Consider the following 20,701-nt stretch of genomic DNA (forward strand, 5'->3'; position numbering starts at 1 on the left):
AGCCTCCAGGCTCAGCAGCATGTTTTATACAGGTGAAATGAAAACTTAAAAAAATAAAAAGCTAAAGTTTTCTACAGTTAATAAAGTTTTCCAAAATTTCAATGTAACTGCAATAACTGTAATAACTGCACTGCTGATTGGCTGTTTACCAAGCCATGGCTCTGCTTGTAACCAATCAGATGATACTGTGGGTGGGACAGTGCTGGGCAGTGACTGCAGACAGCAGAGCGGCTGCATCAGAGTGCTGCAACAACGCAGTTTTAGATTTGTTTCTTATCAGCCATCAGATTAAAAAAAAAAAAGGCAGATGCTGATATGCTTCAAAATGCCAAATATCTGCCCCGATAATCGGTTTATCCCTGGAAAGCTGGCGTTTTCAGGATGGAAGTAAACAGACACGACTTCAACGTCACAGATGAAAAAGGCAATAACTGCATTCTTTGGCAAAATCAAAGGTTGTTTAAAAAAAGAAATTCAATTGTTGCTTTCCCTGGTAACTTATTACATGTATGAGGAAGTACTTTGGTTAATGATTTAATTACTTGTCTGGGAACGTAATGAGTAATTGTAACTAATCTAGTCGATCAGTGTGGTGAGGACGGGCCTCAGTACATGAGGCACCTGCACCAGCTGAGCTAAACTGGCAGCTCAGGAAACTATCCTTGAAGAACTCAGTGGCCTTCATCATTCAACGGTTTTTGTTTGAATTTAAGAGGTTTTTGTGCAGTTGTGATGAGAAATGTGTGAGGTTTACTGTAAACACCTCAGAAATGTGTTTTTCTGTCCGAAAGTTTTCAGCGTCCTTGTGATTCAGTTTGTCATTGTCCGAGCTTTTCCTCCAAGACTCTCTTTAAACAGCAAACACACCTCAGTGCAGATTCAGACACAATACCTGAGCAGATTTGCCTTGACATGGCTAAGTGAGTCATAACATCTTAATTTAGTGGACAATGCTAATTCCACACCTGTTATTCCAGATCTTAATCCTCTTATTTTATCAGGAAGCAGTTATCCAGCTTTAGTGCCTTGAACTGAAAAAAGTCCCCACACTCTCATAAAACATTTTAGTGCTTTTCCCCCACATCTGTGAGAGTCAGAACTTTTCTCCTTTCATGCATAACTAAAAGGCTAGCTTGTCAAAACACAAGCCAATTTCACATAGATTAAATATAATCCTGCTTTCAGAGGCTAAATCAGTGGAAGGCTAGTCTGAAAGGGAGTGAATTGCTTCAGATGGAGTCTGATTGAGGTGCGCAGAACTGGACCCCTGTGGGTTTTATGTGTTATATACGCTGAGGCCTAATTGGGCTTCACTTCAATAATATTTCTCATACGCTGCACTTATATTAATGAGATAACTCTTACATAACAGAACAAGACTTTCACAGTCTCTCCTGCAAACACTACAGATGCATTTGATGTATTTCCTGTAATCAGCATTTTCTTCACGCTTTGATGAAATATGAATTTTAATTCCTGGAGATCTCCTGAGCAGGGAAATTAAAAATAAAAGTGCGCCGAACAAGGGGAGGGGATGCACAGCTTGTGTTGCTGTAAATGAAAGCCTCAGCAGATCTGCACCATCAAATCAACGTCAGCCACATGCTGCTTCAACAAAGCACTCCCTCATTACAATGTTTGTCATACAAGGACAATATAAATATACTGTGGGTCTTATTTAGCCACATTTGAAGCCATACAGCAGCAATACTCTGTGTCACTGCCAACGATTTTCAGCCCACAAATGACTTCTGGGCGGCGAAATCAACACATGGAGCTTGAAACATTTCTGACAGCTTGACAGCTTCCATTACGTCTTTTTCAATGCAAGAGGCAAAGTTGGAAATGGTTTGGACCGGGCTTTTATTTTTATGCTCTTTAAAAAAGAAGTCCATCAAATATGCCAGCAGTATGATTAACTGAATCTTGATGTATTAATCTAGCATTTCTGACAGGATTCATTTGATTCATTTGAATGCAGACGGATGGAAAATGTCAACCCTCAACCTTTATTCTGGAGGAGCCTTGAACGATTATTTCTTCTTTTTTTTTTTAATTTAGTCACCCAGATGAAAATGCAGGCGTATGAATTTTAACTCACAAGGAACCAGAGATGGGGACTTCAGTTTGACTCTATCTCGTGTGGCACTTCAGTCCCGCACCCAGAGACTTTAGACTAGACTCTGACTCGTGGTTTGGGACTCAAGGACAATCATGTTTTCTTTTAAGATTGAGGAAAATCTGGCGAGCTTAATCCAATTCCTTCCTTTTATTTCCCCCATGGTAACCACTTAACGCATCTGTACATCGCATTACAACAATGGCGACCGGACCATTAGTGATAACATTTGTTTAGGGGTGGTCAACCTGTGGCTCGGGTGCCACACGTGGATCTTTGCCTTTGGGTATGGGGCTCTTTGATCCATTCATAAAAAAATATGTATACATTGTTATGAATAGTGATCGATCTAAAACATTAAAATGTTGACGCCAACATTGGGATCAGTATTGATCAATACTTGGGTGATGAGATTGATACTTAAGTTTCAGTTTCTCTTCTCCATGTGCTCCTCTCAATCGCTCATGTGCTTATAGCTGTTTGTCTAGATAGATAGATAGATAGATAGATAGATAGATAGATAGATAGATAGATAGATAGATAGATAGATAGATAGATTTTCATTTTTGTCATTTCGTTTATGTGTTACAGGAAGTGGGGTTGTAAGACCACCTGTGTGATGTGCCTCTTTGTAGTAGCACGGTAATTTTTGTGGCTCTTGGCCTCTGACTAGTCAGCCACTATTACATTTGGTTATAAACACTTCAAACAGGATAGTACCAACAAAAGGAGTGCTGGCTGCAAAGTCTGCAGGATCCAGATCAAAGATGCTGGATCCACTACATCAGATTTTATCAGGCACCTGTAAACTCACCCGGATAGGTCAGTCACATTAGCGCATAGGGACGGTTAGCCAAGTGTTAGCTATGTAACGTTCACTTAGCTTTCTACTAGCTTTGTAAATGAATATTTGAACAGATGAGTAAACGTTTGCTTGTCATAGAAAGTGCTAATCATCTATGTTCTGCTGTCACCAAAATACACAGTTACAACGTCGGCTTACAGGCAGGTTAAACTTAACTGCTGACCACTTAATGTCCTTCAGTGAGGTGTAACATTTTCTATATTTGTTCTTATTATGGTCCCACTGAGCCTGCACAACAGGGGGCAACATGTACTGTAACTATGTTCATGTTGGAAGCATACAGTTTCCTTTAGAGGAAAGCATTCATTGTGTGTTTCCTTTATAGTGCAATGGCCTGTTTAAAGTGATCATATAGCAAACAGTGAATCAGTACTGCTGTGGCAACTGCTCTAAGACTGCAAGGGAAGCTCAGCTTTCCCTAAAATGTCCCTAAAAAGTGTTGATATGTTCTGCTGTGTGAACATTTCATTGATAAAATCTGAGCTAGAATTCCTTCATCTTTTGTTCAGAATCAGCTCCTATCACAGGTAACTGGCTCCACCTCCTTCTCATTCATCCCTGCAGCGTCTCAGCGCTTTAACACAGTCAGACGCTGAGCGTCTTCTGACTTCAGTGGGGAAGCGTAGAGTGGGTTGTTCCACTGTGGAAACTGGACGGTCATTGGATTAACACTGGGCTTTGTCCCGCCCATTGGACGCTCAGCGTCTCTGGGGGTCTATGAGGCAGTGGGCTGGCCTGGACGCTGGGCTTCTGCATGATGATTGGATGATCTGTCTGAGGCTGAATCCCTTTTTGACTGACAGTGAAATGAGCCAGTCAGCGATCTTGAAGTACAACCTTGTCTTTTCTTGTAAAGGAACGGGGGAAGAATTTACGTTTAAAGAAATAAATTTATGATGTAGGCTGGAAAAAAAAAGAGCTTTCCTCCCTCGACTAACCAGCAGCCGCCACGGCCATACTGATACGTCAATATATTGCAATACTTTGACCTGTGATAAAATATTGATATTTTCAGTCTTAGTGATGTTTTTGTTAAAATAAAAATTCATATATTAGGGGAGTTGGAAATAAGGTATGTTTTCCGCACCACCACTGCAGTAGATGGCGCTGAAGAGCTACTCTGCTGTATGTTGCCCATTAACCTTATAATAAAAAGAATCTCAAAGTATATTCAAAATATTTTGTTCCTTAAGTTGATGTGGGTTTTGATTCTGTAATCATCAATGTTTCCTGTCTAATCTTGGGTCAGATAGTTTAAAATCATTTCAAGTTCAATTTTTACAATGTAGTAGACTCAAAAACTAATAATCATAGTAATGTTTTGAGCAATATTTGATTTTTTATGAGTAACATTGGTTACACCAAGTGACATTTATCAGTTTCACCAACAGACCACGTCTTTCACCCAATAGTTTAGTTTAATGTCACTGTAGTTTAAGTGTTTGTATGAAACACTGCATCTGACTTTCATTATTTCAAACACAACAGAATAGAAAAGTTGTTTTTAATCAAATAGTTGTATCGTTACCCAAGTATCGTGATGCATATCATATTGTTAGGCTCTTTCTAATACTCACCCCTGGTACTGATGCTGTATGTTAATAGATAAGAGAGATAATAATACAGTAAATGCTTTGAATGCTTTCTGTTGATATATCTGTGCAGTATTCTTAATAGGCCGGACAGCAGCAGATGACAAAAGCTCATAAGACTTTTTTTTTAGAGACTTGAGACTTGACTTAGACTCGTGACCAAAGACCTGGGACTTGACTTGGACTTGCAAAAAAAGTCTTGTGAACATCTCAGCAAGGAACTGAGGGAAAGTCTTCTTTTTCCATCGTGAACAGAAAGTACAACAGCTCTCACTTTGTATTTCCTCCACTGAACAACACAAGATGTGATAAAGCTGAGGAACATGGAGACTGTGGAGCTGCTTTGTGCTTCATTCAGATGCTCAGAAGAAGAGATTCTCCATTGCTGACTTACTCAGACATCTTGGCTTTAAAGCCCGTGAAACAAATTGCAGGCCACACATGGGGGAGCCATGCAGAAGTGTTGAACAAATTACGGGCAGAGATGGCGTCGACTGATTCGTTTTGTCTCTCATTTTGGTCCGTCGCCACGTTTCTGTCACGGTTTTGCCCTCTATTTTTCTCAGCCCCGCTCTCTGCGAGACGTCTCTTTTCCCTCTTCAGTCTTTTCTATCTTCTTCCATCAGCCTATTGGGAGCGCCGGATCTGCTGCTGTGGTAGCACATGTCCCAGACTGCTTTCTGGGACAAACTTCAAGAAGCCGGGCTGGGGTAGAGAAGGAAGAAAAAAAAAAAAGATGGAAGAGAAAATATGGTGAGGAGAGAGGAGAGAGAGGATCCTCTAGCACTACGGAGCCTCTTCAATTATTCAAATGGCCGCTGTCCCTCTGCACTTGTTCTCTCTGCTTCGTTTGAATATTAAAATGGCCGCCCCCAAAGAGACAGATATCCAGAAGATGAAGCCCACGCAGAGAGCAAAGGCTGAGTGCGCTTGACTCCTTTGCCTCCCCGCCACAGCAGTCGATGAACGGGAGACTATCAGTGCAACTGACTGCTTGACTTTGAAGGGGGAAGTATTCCTGTCACGTTTGGCCTAAATACCATTAAAGACGGGCTGAGGGACTGCGTTATGAGCATCAAGAGGAGCCTGATACCTGTATCTCGACAGGCAGGAGAGGCCCGCTTCCCTCCAGAACATGTCAGTTTGGTCTCAACAGTCAGAGATTTTCAAATGTAACATTAACCCTCTGTGGCATGCATAGTGAGGCCAGTTAGAAAAAAAAGGTTTTCAGTGTTTTGTTTCTGTCTTAAAGTAAATCAATTATTCATATCCTAAAGACATTTTAAAAAAAAATTATAGATACTTTTGGGGTTTTGTTGCCTTGACGCAACACTGTACCATAATGGTCAGTAATGGAAAAAAAGAGTTATTTATTCATATTTCAGCACATTTTTTCAATCTTTTCATGAGATTTCATGTCTGAACATTGCCTGAAGGCCACACTGTACCAGAAGAAGAGCAGAAGAAAGAGAAACAGGAGAGAGATAGAGCATGAGCTAAAGGCTAAAAGGACTAAACTGTTTGTGCTAATGTTGACTCCAACCCACAGTCAGCAGTTATTCTGCAGTGGTTTGTTCAAACTTGAGAGTCTATCAATAAAATGAAGAGTGAGGTTACGTTAGCTCTGATTGGTAGATGACTGGCAGGACAGAACCAGGATTCACTAATCTTACACATTACAGACACGTCCACACCGGACGCAAATTTGCGACGAGATTTCATACAAAGTCAATGCAAAGACGTGTTTGGACGCCGCTTCACCCCGGACGTCACATTGGAGGAGATGCGTTTTGAGCGTCGACACATTTCAGGCTTTAGCGCAGGCTTGGGTGAAAGTCTCTGAGGAGAAAGGTTTTGAAGGTAAGTTCTGTAAACATTTGTTTCCAGCTGGATTTGCCTGCACGGGTCATCACTGAGTCCGACTGTGTTTTCCTCAGTGGAGTTTTGTCGTAAAAGCTGGAAGAGCGTCAGGGACACCAACCAGAAAGAGAAGAGGAAGGAGCAGGAAAAATAAGTCGGGCAGGGGCAGAACCCGGGAAAAGACAGAAGTTCTCTGTGGTCCTCTCTTTCCTCGACCCCTTCATTGGTCCCCAGAGAGACCTCCGGGAACATGGGTCGGGGGTTCGGGGGTGGAGGATGAGGTCCCAGGGAGCAGCCAGGCAGGGCCAGTGGAGGTGGATTACCAGGAAGAGGCAGCAGGCCTTGATTGTGATCTCCAAAGCTTTCACACACTCTCCTGTCATACTTTTGAAACTACAGCTCATTGTTTTTCAGCTGCTCTTTTGGGCTTTCCGTCTTTAAATGAGTGGCTCTCTTCTCCGGCTGCACAGTAATGCGCGTCAGCCCCTCAGCTGCTTCTCCAGCATCCAGCCTCGGGCGTTCTCGCAGCGCGTCACAGGCGTTACATGCGCGTGCATTTGCCAATTCATGTCCAGTGTGGCCGCGATATTAGAGCATTGGACTGCCAGCTGCCCTAAATATAAACAGCTACTAAACAACATATAATTTGACAGTGTTTTTTGTTGTCATGTTAGCCTACGTCGGAGCACCGGGCTGCTGATAGCACTACATATTGCTGGCTGCTACTACTTTTGCCTGATGTCTCAATTCAAACCGTAGCACTACGTAAATGTATTGATCAATACCTTACCTCCACACGTCGTATCCAGTAAAAATTTGTCTTCAACAATAAAATTTGTTTCAATCTGATCTCCATTTAGTTCCAAAACAAACACGCTTCACTAAAAGTAATTTACGATAGTGTGCGTGAGACTCAGAGCAACAAGGTGGCGAGGGAGTCCTATTAAAACAGATCCTCTTCATAGAATCTTTAACGAAATACTTCACTTCTGTGGCTTTCAGGAGACTGACTTTTCATTGTGGGAAAAATGTGTGGAGGATATGAGCCTGTGCTCTGTAAAGACGGCTCACAAAGTTCACTCCAGTAGACCAGAGCCTGAAACTAAACTTTACTAAAACTAACATCAAATTTATCTAGGTGAAAACTGCAGAGGCACAACAAACAAAAAACTAATGACCAGTTTGTTTTTGAAGAGTTTGTAAACCCAAAGACAGTAACCAAAGTGTTGTCATGGTGAATCTGTAAGGGTACAGTGTTTGCTCAGGGTAACATTTCTATTTTTACATGTTTCCTTAAATTAATTAGCAAATAAATTAAAATGTTAGAGATTAAGCTTTACTTGTCTATTAATATGAACATTTTTTGTTCTAGACCGAGAAAGGCTCGGTAAAAAAGTTAAAGGACAGTTTTGAGGAGAGAATTGGCCGAGTTGGTCCTTGCGAGAAGGTCTTCAAAAAAAGAGATTCTTCTGACCTTAAGATTTGAATCCCCCTCACATATCTTGAAAAAATGCTTGATTTTGGCAACTTCTGTTGTATGATTAATAAGTCTTTGTTGCTTGAACGTTTTTAAATCGAGTGCCAAATTTCCATTCATCCCTGTCAGATAGTGACCCCTGAAGCACAGGGGTGGAGCAGTTTGGTTGTAAATGTTAGAAAATGACGCTGCTGACGTCCTTCACTACAATAAAACGTCCATAAAGTAATAAAAATAGAGAAGCATTAAAGTGATTCTCAACCCTCAGCAGCATCAGGCCTTTCTCAGAGATGACTATTGTATTTGATATGATTGGATTATAATTACCCATGAATCATTGTGTGGGCAGAGATTGTAGGCAGTGCAGTGGGAATGGTTTTAATATTTGTGATGGCATATTGAGTGTTGATTGTTTGCACGATGCTGATTTTTTGGTTTAAATAAAATTAACAGTTACAAGAGGTTTCTACTAAAAACTGGCAGAGGCAGAGTATTAAAGAGATAATATAAAGTGGGCAGGTCGCTAAAGCAAGAATTTGTCATCCTAAAGAAGCTTGTGGTTTTACCAAACAGCTCATATATCCAGTTCCATGCCTGTTATCCCTACTCACTTATTAAACCAATAATTTATCAGAAAGGATAGATTTAAAAGTGATTTCACTGATTTGGAAAGGACCATATTCTCCCACTTATATAGTTTCTTTTATTTGCGGGTCAGTTGCATTCATACTACAGGCTAACCCCGCTTTTTTACAGTAAGCTAGCTGTTCTCCCCTCAGTAACCTATAACACTACTGCTACAAATAGAAACACCATTACTAACATCTGAACTGCCAAAAATCTGAAATCTTAATAAGTGTTTTTTTCTTATTTTTCGTAGAAAATGTCTTTTTAGACTTTATATGAGCCACATTCACTTGACCAGTCCAAAAAATGTCTTGTTTTAAGTTATTTAAAGACAAAAATGAGGTCTGAATTGCTTGTACCAAGGGGAAAAAAATTCTGCCATTGGAACAAGAAAAAAATTACTTGTATAAAGACATTATTCTTGTCAAGCAAATTTCCTGGAAAACTTTTCTTCTTCCATTGGCAGATTTTTTTAACGTCTTAAAAGAATAAAGACATCATGTTTTGTCTTTAAACAACTTGAAACAAGACATTTTTCTGGACCGAGCGTAATAAAAGATAGTCTTACTTATAGTAAGATAAAAACACTTGAAAAGATTTCCATTTTTTTTGCAGTGTGGTATGTTTTGCCTGACATAAAATACCCAAACAATTGCATCAAAATATATTGCAGTAGAACAATACATGGTAAAGTGAAGTGCTCTTCTTATACTTTTCCATAAACAACTCTCATAAAATGAAAAAAAAAAGTATCATCAACAGACCAAAAAGTAAGGCTCTAAAATGTGTGAAGAATCAGGAAGTGGGAACTCTTTCTTTGGTTCATCCATTCCTTGGATATGTGAGCCTTGTTCAGTGAAGGCTACAAGAAAAAAACAAATATTTTCCAGAGCAAATATTGGTAAAAATATTTGACCCCTTGATCATCCTTGGTTGAACCAGATGTGTCATAGGCTGCCGAAAAAACCGACCTGCTGACAATTTCCCTCATGACATTCACACGGCAAACTCAGAGTCATGAGGAAAAAAGACACAGTTACCAACTTCATAGAGTGTAAAAAAAAGTTATATAATCAGGAGCGTGATATATGGTGTGTCCTATTTAGGCTACGTAGGAACTGGGGATTGGGGGGTTTAAAGCGTTCCAGTTGCCAAGTTGGAAAAACTTGCCATAACAGCAGTATTTCTATACACACATCCCTATATATGCAGCTGATTCGTTGCAACAAACACTTGTCAGAAAGTCTAAAATGAATGGAATATTACAGGAGCTTAATTACTGTTTACACCTGGGGCAGCCATCTCTGATTGTTAACTTCGGGGTGGTCTAGATCCCCCGACTTCCCAGGCGAAATTTCTAACTTGGAACTTGTTAATCCCAACTTCTGAGTACAAATGGAACGCACCAGTTTAAATTTTGCTTGGGATTAATTAGTAAAGTAATATTAATTTTAAAAAGGGCGACAAATAATGAGTAATTTATTACTTTTTTTTCAGTAACTGGCCCAACACTGGTTGAAAAAACAAGCATTCAAACAGCGGGACTGAAAACAAAACACCACTATAAACCAAAAGAAACCTGACCAGTGAGGCAGCTCTATATGCTATAATTCTACAATATCATTCAGCAGATGCCTTTGTCCAAAATACGGTGGCAGATAGGTATCACCCGATTTGCAAAAGCCACACCACAACAGAAGTTAAGAGGACAGTTTTCCTAACAGACACAAAAAAGTTGTGAAAGTAAGTTAATGATTGTTTTCTTTTATAACCTAAGCTATGATAAATATAGCTCTAATGCTAATGTAAACAAAGAAATATATTTACTATGAAGGATATCACAAGGAAACACCCCAACAAAGCTTTATTTACAAATTTTCTGTGTCCTTTTGGACGAGTTGCCTCCTTTAACTTCCGTTGTTTTGTGGCTTTTGCAAATTGTCTGACACCCACCAGCCACCGTACCAAAGCGACGTACAACACTAGCAAGAATTTAGACATGTAAACCAACACCAGTGAGTCTGTGCAAAACAACAGTAAATGAATTACCCTGAGCTGGACAAGTTCAAGAGTTGGAAATTTGACGTGAGGTGTAGTTTGAGGATTTAATGGACAGAGTTTCCTTCAGGGCTGCTGTCAAACAGGTCAAACTCATTTCAAAGTTTTCTGCTTAGATATCCTCCCGAACACACTGAATTGGCGTGAATAAGCAGCTTCATGTTTTATCCTCTCAGTCTGCGTCTTCTTCTGTCAACGCTGCAGATAAAAGTATTCCTGTTGGATAAACTGTTTCAGATCTGTGATTGGAAGAAGCTGACGTAGCGTTCGTTGAAATGACGCCCAGCGTCTGTGAGTGTTACACACAGCTGTGAGTATTTCCCAGAGGACACCCATGGGTTGAAATCAGGCAACTGTGACGCTCACCAGACCACTTAGTGTCCCACGCTCCCCAGATGCGTTTGCAATTTTGATGTCAGTGCACACATTTGTCACCTGTCCTTATTGGGATGCTGGCGTCCACAGGGAGCGGGAACATGTGCACTAATGCCAATGATGTCTAATTTGTTTGTACATATGAATCATCTGCTATCTCCCCAAGAGAAACGCCAAAGCCTTTCCTTTGATTTCACTTTGTGTCTTTGAATTCACTTCATTCTGATAGTACTCGGTGATCACAGTAAGCAGCGTGGGCGGATGAACTTTAATGGACCATGTTTCCTCCCATTACAGCAGTTCCACATAATTGAAGTGACATTTCTATGTATGCATATTACACTAAAGCCCCTTTGTGGATTAAAGAAAAATAACTCAGCTGGCGTAATGACTGTGAAGGCTGTAAATGTTTTCACATTGAAGTAAATGGAAAGGTGCCTGTTGGAGATGCTTCCTGCAGGGGCTACTCCACCACATCCTGGCAGCTCAGCGAGCAGCTCTGATTAGTCTTTGACTGCTGCCAGAATCAGAGCATCAGGAGCTGGTGTGCCGTCCACCAGAGCATGATAAGGTTATCTTGTATCTCTTCCTTTCTCACAAAGGCTCCAAAGTTATCTGAATGTAGGTCAGGGGGAATTATCTCTTTACATTCTGCGCCGTTCAAAGCGGGGCATGGCTCCGGTTTTGACCTCCTGACCTTTCTGTGCTCAGCTTTAAAGTCCTCATTCCAGCTGATCATTTCTTTTATGCAGTGAATTAATTTGAAGCGAAGATAAGGGGGAAACCTGAGTGGGAATAAATCTTCATATCAGGGTTTGACAGCTAAGGACTGTTTTCTTATTCTTTTCACAGCACCAATGTACTTTGAATAAATTATAAGACCCGCAAGACGTGGTTCACAGGCAAATATTTCACCACTGATGTTTGAATATGTCATGAATATGGAAATATCACACACTTTTGGCCAAACGGCAGCACATTTATATTTTGTACTCACTGAAAAAAAATACTACTACTACTGATCAATTTAAAAAATAAAAAAACAAACAAATGGTTAACATAATAACTGGACCACATTTCTCATCCTGAGCACTATATTCCTGCAGTGCTCCAACTAAACACTAGTTGGCAGTGCAATTCCAATGCTATAACAAGTTTTCACCTCTAGGATGGGTTCAGCATCAGGTACTTTTATTGGTACCCACAATTGAATGTATATAGAGAGGACACTATGGCTTCTCCATTTACCATTGTCCAGTTTTAAAGACTAAATACCCTCCTGTGATGAAAATAATAATTTAATAACAACAATAATTTCTTCCTTTGAAGAGTCTTATCTCTTCTTGGTGTTCCTTCCCGACATATTTTACAATCCCCGAAATAATACACGAGAACGGCAGCTGTCAGTCATCGTTAAACGTGATGTAAAGTCTCATTTTCAACATCCTATAACTCATGAAAGAGAAACTCTTCAGAAAAAAGAGGAGTTGAATACGAGGCAGCCAAATAATATCTTCAAATCACCACAACAATCAGACGTGAGAAACATTCGTACGAGGTGTAATAATTTTTTAAAGTTTGACCACAGCCCATCTGGAATGACTGGGGAGATGGATTTTTTGACCTATACTGCAGCCAGCCACCAGGGGGAGCAGTTTTTATGGCAACCTCACTTCGAGCAGAGAAAGATGACGTCCATTTTTTTTACAGTCTATGGCACTAACCGAATTCCCTCGGTAGTACTGAGTACCAATTCATGTAAAACCAAATGGTACCATGTTTAGGTACCTAAACGCATCCTTGTGACTGTGAGGGAGTGAAAGAGTTGGCGATTTTCCTACTGGACATAAACATAGCATTGCAAGTTCACATATTGAAAATGAACATGTTGAATTGAAAAACTTTGAGATTTTATTATTTAACAAATTGATATTTATTGCCACATAAACACACAAAACCCACAGGTACCAAGCATCAGTACCATATTGTGGTGGAAGGTATCCATCTCTATTCACACCCTTGGATATTTTAGCCTTTCATTGCTTCCATAAATCATCCATTGTCAATCCAATTTGGCTTTTTTTTCACAGAAAAATTTATACGAGAAAAAAAACACTTAAATATCAAAGTAAAAACAGATTTCTACAAAGTAATGTCAGTGAAACAAACATAACAAAAATATCTTGCCAGTAGTCTCACCATTTATTTGTTTAACCTTTATTTCAGAAGGAATACTCCTATTGAGATATTTCTTACAAGGGAGTCCTGGTGAAGACAGCAGCACAAGAAAGTTTCACACAGTTTGCAAATCAGAGATAATGGACAGAAATAAAACAACAATACAACAAGCTCATAAATTAGTAGCGCAGTAAAACAAGTGCACAGGCTCATCAGCTGATCCTTGATGCTGGTTTTAAACAGTCCAAGCTAACATGATTGCCAAGTTTCAGACTTGGCCTTGCAGCTCAGACTAAGTTGAAGGAGCAAAAACACTAAAAGCTCTTTGACCAAAGACAGAGCGAGTTCAAGTAGCCACAAACAGAATCTGACCGTTTGACCAAAGGTTACAGCCGGTGATGACCTGAGGGGTCAGTGTAGAGCAGAAATAAGACGGTGCATCGCTCAGTGCAGCCTTATTTTACATTCTTGTGTTATGAAGGGTAGACAGACCAACTTACAGTGACAGGATACAGTGAAATTAGTGAAATGAAGATAATCTGAGCGGTGTGGGTGTGGGTGAAATGATTGAGGTATCAAACACCTGTGTCTGTAGGGTCTACAGACTGGTTGATCAGTATTCCTGGCTACCCTTACACCATGAAGACAGAAAACCACTCCAAGCAACTCAGGGAGAAGGTTTCTGAAAAGTAAAAATCAGGAGATGGACAGAAAAAAATAACCCAGGGCATCAAACATCGTCTGCAGTTCTGTGAAATCAATCATGAAGAAATGAAAGGAACATGGGGCAGGTGTGAATCTGCTTAGATCAGGCCGTCCTCATAAACTGAGTGACCGTGGGAGTGGGAGAGTAGTGTGAGAAGCCACCGAGCCCCCGACAACTACTCTGAAGGAGTTACAAGCTTCATCTGCTTCAACTTTTTATATATTACTTTACTTTTTATACATATTTTTATTTCATTGACATTACTTTATGGAAACCTTATTGCTTTGACATTTAAATAGTTTTTTCCAATACATTTTTTGTATGGGGGAAAAAAGACAGATTTTTATTGACCAGGATTGATTTATGAGGGTAAAACCTCCAAAAGGGTGAATACTCCTAATAGGCACTGTATAATTCCTTTGCTTGCTTGAGCAGAGAAAGTCCTGGTGACTGAATCTACATGGATTTTGTTGAAGTTGTAGCTGATAAATATTGAAAACCAGTCAATGTAACACAAAGCAATGTTTCACTAGGAATCTTGGTCTTTTGAGTACAGGAAGTCCACCTGTTGTTGTTGCTGCTGTTGCTATGGATACAGGAAGATGAAGCTGAAATGACACCCATTGCGTCATGATGTTCTTTGTGCGTCGCTGTTTTAATCCGGATACCATGTAAACAGGAATAACCCTGTTTACTCACACATGTTAAAGGGTCATTCCGAATGTTTCAGAAACGGGAAAATTGACCTTAACCTTGATATCAACTGCACGTAAACATGGCCAATGATTGCAAAAAGGAAAAGTGGGGAGACGTCAAAGAAGAGAGAATGTGCGACCGCTGAATCAGTTTAGTCCAAATCAGGAAGTAGAATACAACCCAACTGACCAATCACAGGGCTTACAGCTCACATTGATGTAATGCATAGTTACAGACACAACCTCAGGTGAAAGTTTGCATTTGTAGCTCGTTTGTTTGCTTATGACTTGTTTTCGTGTTTGACGGATAAATGAAAGTTTGTTTTGCATCACTGATTTTTACATTCGTAGAAAAAATATGAAAATATGACGCGTTTAAATTCTCCTGAATGGAGTAAAAAATGAGTTAAAAATCTCAACAGATGTGGCCCAGACATTTTTTTTTTTAAAGGTCCCATATTATGCAAAAATCACTTTATTAAGTCTTTTAGTGAAATTTGTGAGTCTTTGTCTTTCTTCCCAGCCCACAAAATGTGATATTTAATGACCAAACCTGTTCTTAGTAGAGCTTGTGAATGTAAAATCCTGACCTAAAACGAGCTGTTTGGATTTTGGGGATTTCCCAACGTCAGCGATTCCCTTCTTTGACCAATCGGGAGCAAATCTGACCTGATTGGTCCACCAGAGCAGGTACCCCCAAACCCCCTCCACGCCCACTCCCCTCCCAACAGTGGGGAGGAGAATGCCAAAGTTGAAGAGCCATCACTGCTCTGTTTTTGGCTGTAAACAGCCACATAGTTCCATGCACAAGCTTCCCATCTCAGAAGAAGACAGACTAAGTGTCTAGAGTTCATTTATGAGGCAAATGTTCCAGCTACACTCAGTAAAACTGTGCATGTGTGTGCGAGTCACTTCACGGCCGACTGTTTTTCCAACTTTGGACAGTCCAACAGAGGGCTAGCCAATAGACTGGTCCTGAATCCAGGCGCATTACCAACCATCCTCCAACAAACCTGGGACCCTGGAAATGTGAGTATTTTAAATGCTGTGTGCTGTGGAGCAGATGGAAGAGCTTTTCCTCAGTGTCCCCCCTGTCTCTGTGTTAGCTTCAGGATGCTAACTTTAGCTGCTGTTAGCCTGTTGTTTTAGCCTGTAATGTTACGGTAAACAAGCTTCGCTGTTTTTCTTAAAATTGTGCACTCAGAGCTCGTGGCGCCGCTCTCAGTGAAGTGGAAGAGCGGGGCGGTATCAGTGGTGGCTCATTTACATATGAAGGCCACGCCCACTAAATCAGAGCATTCTGAACAGAGGGGCTATGAGAGCCTGGAAACAATGCTGCTGTGCTTGATTTATTGGCTTTTTGGACCAAAACATGTCACTACCATTTCATGAAGACATCAATGATCCAGATTAATCTGCAGAAAAGGAGCAGGATATGGGACCTTTAAAAAAGGAAAACTGTGAATCCTGGTCATATTTTCTGAGCCACATTATTTAACATGCAGAGAATTAACAAAAAGTGATTCAGTTTATACAATTAATACTTTTTAGTACAACTAATGCTCCAGTTTGTAACTTTCATGTCCCTTTTTTTGCATTTCTTACAAGAAACTGAGGGTCACAGGGGAACTCTGGTGATTTTTTGAAACCTAATTAAAAATAAAGTTGATATAAAGAATAAAAAAGTGATGATTGTTGGGATGATAGTGCCACCTCCCTCTTGGACTCTTCTTTGTGTGGAGACAGTCTGAGGAGTCGTCTAAACACTGGCACACAGTCAAATACTCTCCTCTTGTTGTTGAACACCGCTGTCCAACGGGCCTTGTTTCTCCAGAATACATTATTTTGATTAATTACACCGGGTCCCCGCTCAATTTGAATGACCTCCAAAAAGACTGAACCCAGTCCTGGTCATGTGACTTCCTGTGCGGGGCCTGGATTCCTATGAAGCATCGTAATGAGCCTCATTAGCATAAACATGAAGACGGAGAGAGGCTTTCTGAAAACGGTCTGGGGTGTTAGAGCTCTTATCGTGTAACTTCCTCGACAGTTTTACCGCTTCACACCAACCTGCAGTGGACGGGGACGGCATAAATACATGCAGGGGGTGATTAATGCAGACATTCAGCCGCTGATGACTGCACAGGGACGGCAGTTAAGGTAAATTTAGTGTGTCCTGTTATTTTGACATAAACGCTGCGGCGTGTCAGTAAAGCAAACCAGGACTCTCTGAGTTAGGAGTCTTCCTTGTGTTCTCGGCTCTTACGGCAGCGAGAAAACGACAAAATCAGCTCATTACATGCACACTGTCATATTTAATCTATGGAGTGCACTCTCTGGCTGGGTGCATTAAACATTTTATTCTAGGAAATGCTATCAGTGGTCAGAGTTATGAGAAATGATAACACTGGGGAATAATTTGAAAAAAAAATTTTGAGCTAGATTTTTATGCTGATTCCAAATCTGATTCGCTGTAGATAGACTTTTCAGCTGATTACAACTGGACTCATCTACAGCTATTTAAGCTTTTTTTTAGTTTTCAAAGCTTGTAACCATTCCATCTCACTGTTTTATTTACATAGGTATATATTTCTTTTGTTTCTTTGTTCCAGATCAGGTCTTGACTCTGCTTTTAAGACCATGTCCACAGGTGCAGCCATTGGCAGCAGTTGTGCAGCCATAGTTTGCGCAGTAGAGACTGTGGGGGATTCTGGGAGAATCTGAGTAAAGCCGAGTGACAAAAATAATAATAATTTTTTCTTTCGAGAGTCTAATCACTTCTTGACTCTACCTCCCGACATATTTCACAATCCCAGAAAAAAAGACACGAGAATGTCAGCTGTCAATCATCATTAAACGTGACATGAAATCTTATTTTTAACCTCGTATAACTGATGAAATCAAAACTTTTCAGAAAAAAAGAGGACTTGAATACAGCAGCCAAATGAAATCTTCAAATCACCACAACAATCAAACGTGATAAACATTTTTATGAGGTGTATTAATTTTTTAAAGTTTGACCACAGCTCATCTGGAATGACTGGGGAGATGGAACAGGATTTAAAAACATACCTTCATGCAACTCAAACAAAGTGAAAAAGCATTAAAAAAATCAAGTATCCCATCAGTTCAATCTGGCTCGCCTACAACCTAAAACTGATGGCCACAGTGGAAGGTATCAGTTTGATTTGGCCTTGCTGATAGAAGTGAACCTTCTCCTTTGTTGGTCATGGACACCAAACTTTTTGTGCCTTCAGTGATATTTTTACTACTTTTTCTCCTGTGTTTGTCTGGAGATCCTACATGTAACCATAGCTGCATTGTTTACATGGGAACACAGCTGTTTGCAGCCTGTAGCATGTCAATGCTAACTGGTGCTAGACCAGATGTTTCCCACAAGGTGAGGAGAGGGAGGTGAGGACAACGTGCTGGTTCTCAGGTGTGAGCTAAGAAGTGACGACATGGACCTGTCCTTCCATCCACCGTGAGATCTGTCTCCAGTAAGATGGACGAGCTAGCTGTGCTAACCCAGCAACAGAGGGAATACTATTCTAAATACAGCATTTTTTCACATTTATTAAGAAAAGGGGATCCTATAGTTCAAAAACTTGACCTGATAGAGAAAAACTGAGCTCAGTTTTGGATTTCACACCCAAAAATTAGTTAAAAACAGCCTTCAGACCTAACTCAACAAAAACTGTGTTCCTGTGTAATGAATAGTGGTCTATTAATGCTGTCAATGAACTGTTGTACATGGGATGGGTATGTTTGATTTATTTTGGTCTTGTTATTTATATTTTTGAGTGAGAGGACTCTATGCAGGGGGAGGAAATCGCTCCCTTCCACAGTCATTAGAGTCAGAGGAACATGTGTATTTATCACAGCAAAGACAGAGCAGCAGGTTAAGATACTGCCGCTGCTCCCGTCCTGGCAGTTCAATGTCTTTCTTAATCAGAACGGACAGTGGGTGTCATAAAGCACCCTCAGCAGTGACCTTCCATTTGTTGGATTGCCTTTAACAACCCCAAGCTAGTCTCCTGCAACATTGATCACTCATCTAAGAATTTTGAATTATTTCTTTCTGAAAAAAAAAAAAAAAGAAGAAAATCAGCCTGGATGCCAGACACATTTGTAAAATCAATGTTTGTAGAAAAAAGGAATAGCTCTAATGCTTGAGAGTGTGATTTGACGATAAAATTGTCTCCTTTACAAGAGCGTTTTCACTCCTTAGAAATCCAATAAAACGGCTGATGGATGACAGATATGATCAGGTGGTTGTATTAATCAATACACCGGATCGGATGTTACAGTCTTTTGTGCCATAATCCAGGAGCAGGAGAAGGATATACCCTCCTACAAATGGCGCCCGCAGCATAAATCTGCGTGACAATCAGATGGGCAGCACAATTCATTATGTAACCAACTAATCTAAATGCTCCATTCAGCAGCCAACTAATTTGATTAATAGAGGTGATGTCTCCTGGGTTACTCTGGTCCGTCTTGATCAGTATTTCTCTCCGTTGGCCGGTAGGTGAGGTTTGTGGAATGACTAAAGACCACCTGGAGGCCTCTTCACAAATCAATACCAACCTCATGGTCGACGTTATCTCCTAAGGAGGGGAGTTAAGATTGATTGTCGTTAAGCACTTTACAGGATGGAAAGAGGATGAGGACGGATCATAAAACGCCCACGCACCACCTACCCATCTCTCTCAGCTGCAACAGAGTGCAACCAATCGATAAGAGCAGGATCAGCAAAAAAATAAAGAATAAAAAAACAGGCAGGAATAAATATCTGAATAAACAGGGAAGCAGGGAGAAAAAATGATTACTTCTGCAAGAATTACATCAAATCTGAAGCAGACAGATGAAGAAAAAACATCAATTCTCAGCCTCAGAGAGGAAAGGACGTGAGGAAAATACTGTTAAGTAAATTTTAACTGATCTCTCAAAGATCGATCCAGGATTATATTAGTTTCTGTAACCAGCCGAGTCTGGTGTGTGTGAGAGGAAATGGTTAGAGTCCAGGTGTTGGTTCCTGACATGAGAGGATCCAGCTGTGGGATCATCAGATTAAATCACCACGGCTCTGTCTGCAGAGTGATGAAGGAGGAGGAAGGGAGGAGCAGCTAAACTCACTCAGGTGAATTAAACCAGGAGTCTGTTAGCATTATTAAAAACACCTGTTCAACTGCTCGTTAACACTGATATCAAATCAGCCAATCACATCGCAGCAAATCAGTGCAATTATTCATCGTGGTGAGGTGAAACTGAGAGCGATGTCCGATGGATTAATTTTGTATAATCTCACAAAAGTCTGTAATTTTCTGCCTGCACTCCTCCCTGAAGTGTTGTTTTTTGTCCAGGATGATGTGTTTGAATTCTCTGTATTCCTAAAGGATAACCATCCGCCCCTCCAGGGTAAAGTAGGCTGCTCTGCAGGGTTTCTCCTTGTTTGTGATTGGTCAGAGCAGGAGTCTGCAACCTTTACCTTCAAAGGAGCCATTTAGCCTCAGCTCAGCTGTATTAAAGTCATTCAAGAGCTACTAAATCTACTTTATCTTGATAATTCACACAATGAAGATTAGCCGTTTTGGCTAACTTGGGTACATTTACATTTGTTTAAATGTCAATTAATGTATATTGTCCGTTTTCAGAAGAAAAATAAATAAATTAAAGTAAATTGTTCATAATTAAGACAAAACAGTGTGTAAGATTTTATAAAATCTAGTGAATAATAATAAAAACTTTTTTTTTTAATTTTTGATTTTTGACATGTGATGTCATAGTGTTTTATTTTTAATAAATTTCCAAATATTTCAAAAAAATAAAATTTTCAAAATTCTCAAAAATTAAAAAAAAAATGAAATTGAAAAATCAAACAGACAAAAAAAGATTCTGATATTTAAGAATTGCAAAAATCCATAGAAATAAATTAAATCAATTTGCAAAAATGTAACTAATTTTTGAAAATTTGCAAAAATGTCAATCATTTTTGAAAATTTGCAAAATAAAACAAAAAAGATATTTACATTAAAAAGATTTCAAAAAATCATAGGAATAAATTTAATAAATTTGCAAAAATGTCAATAATTTTTGAAATTTTTTAAAAATTGCAAAAATTTCAAATTTCTTTTTTAAATATCCAA

This window comes from Halichoeres trimaculatus, unplaced genomic scaffold (assembly GCF_033239565.1).
Source record: "Halichoeres trimaculatus isolate MK-OKI-2021-1 unplaced genomic scaffold, fHalTri1.1 fHalTri1_scaffold_3, whole genome shotgun sequence".
Lineage (NCBI taxonomy): Eukaryota > Metazoa > Chordata > Actinopteri > Labriformes > Labridae > Halichoeres > Halichoeres trimaculatus.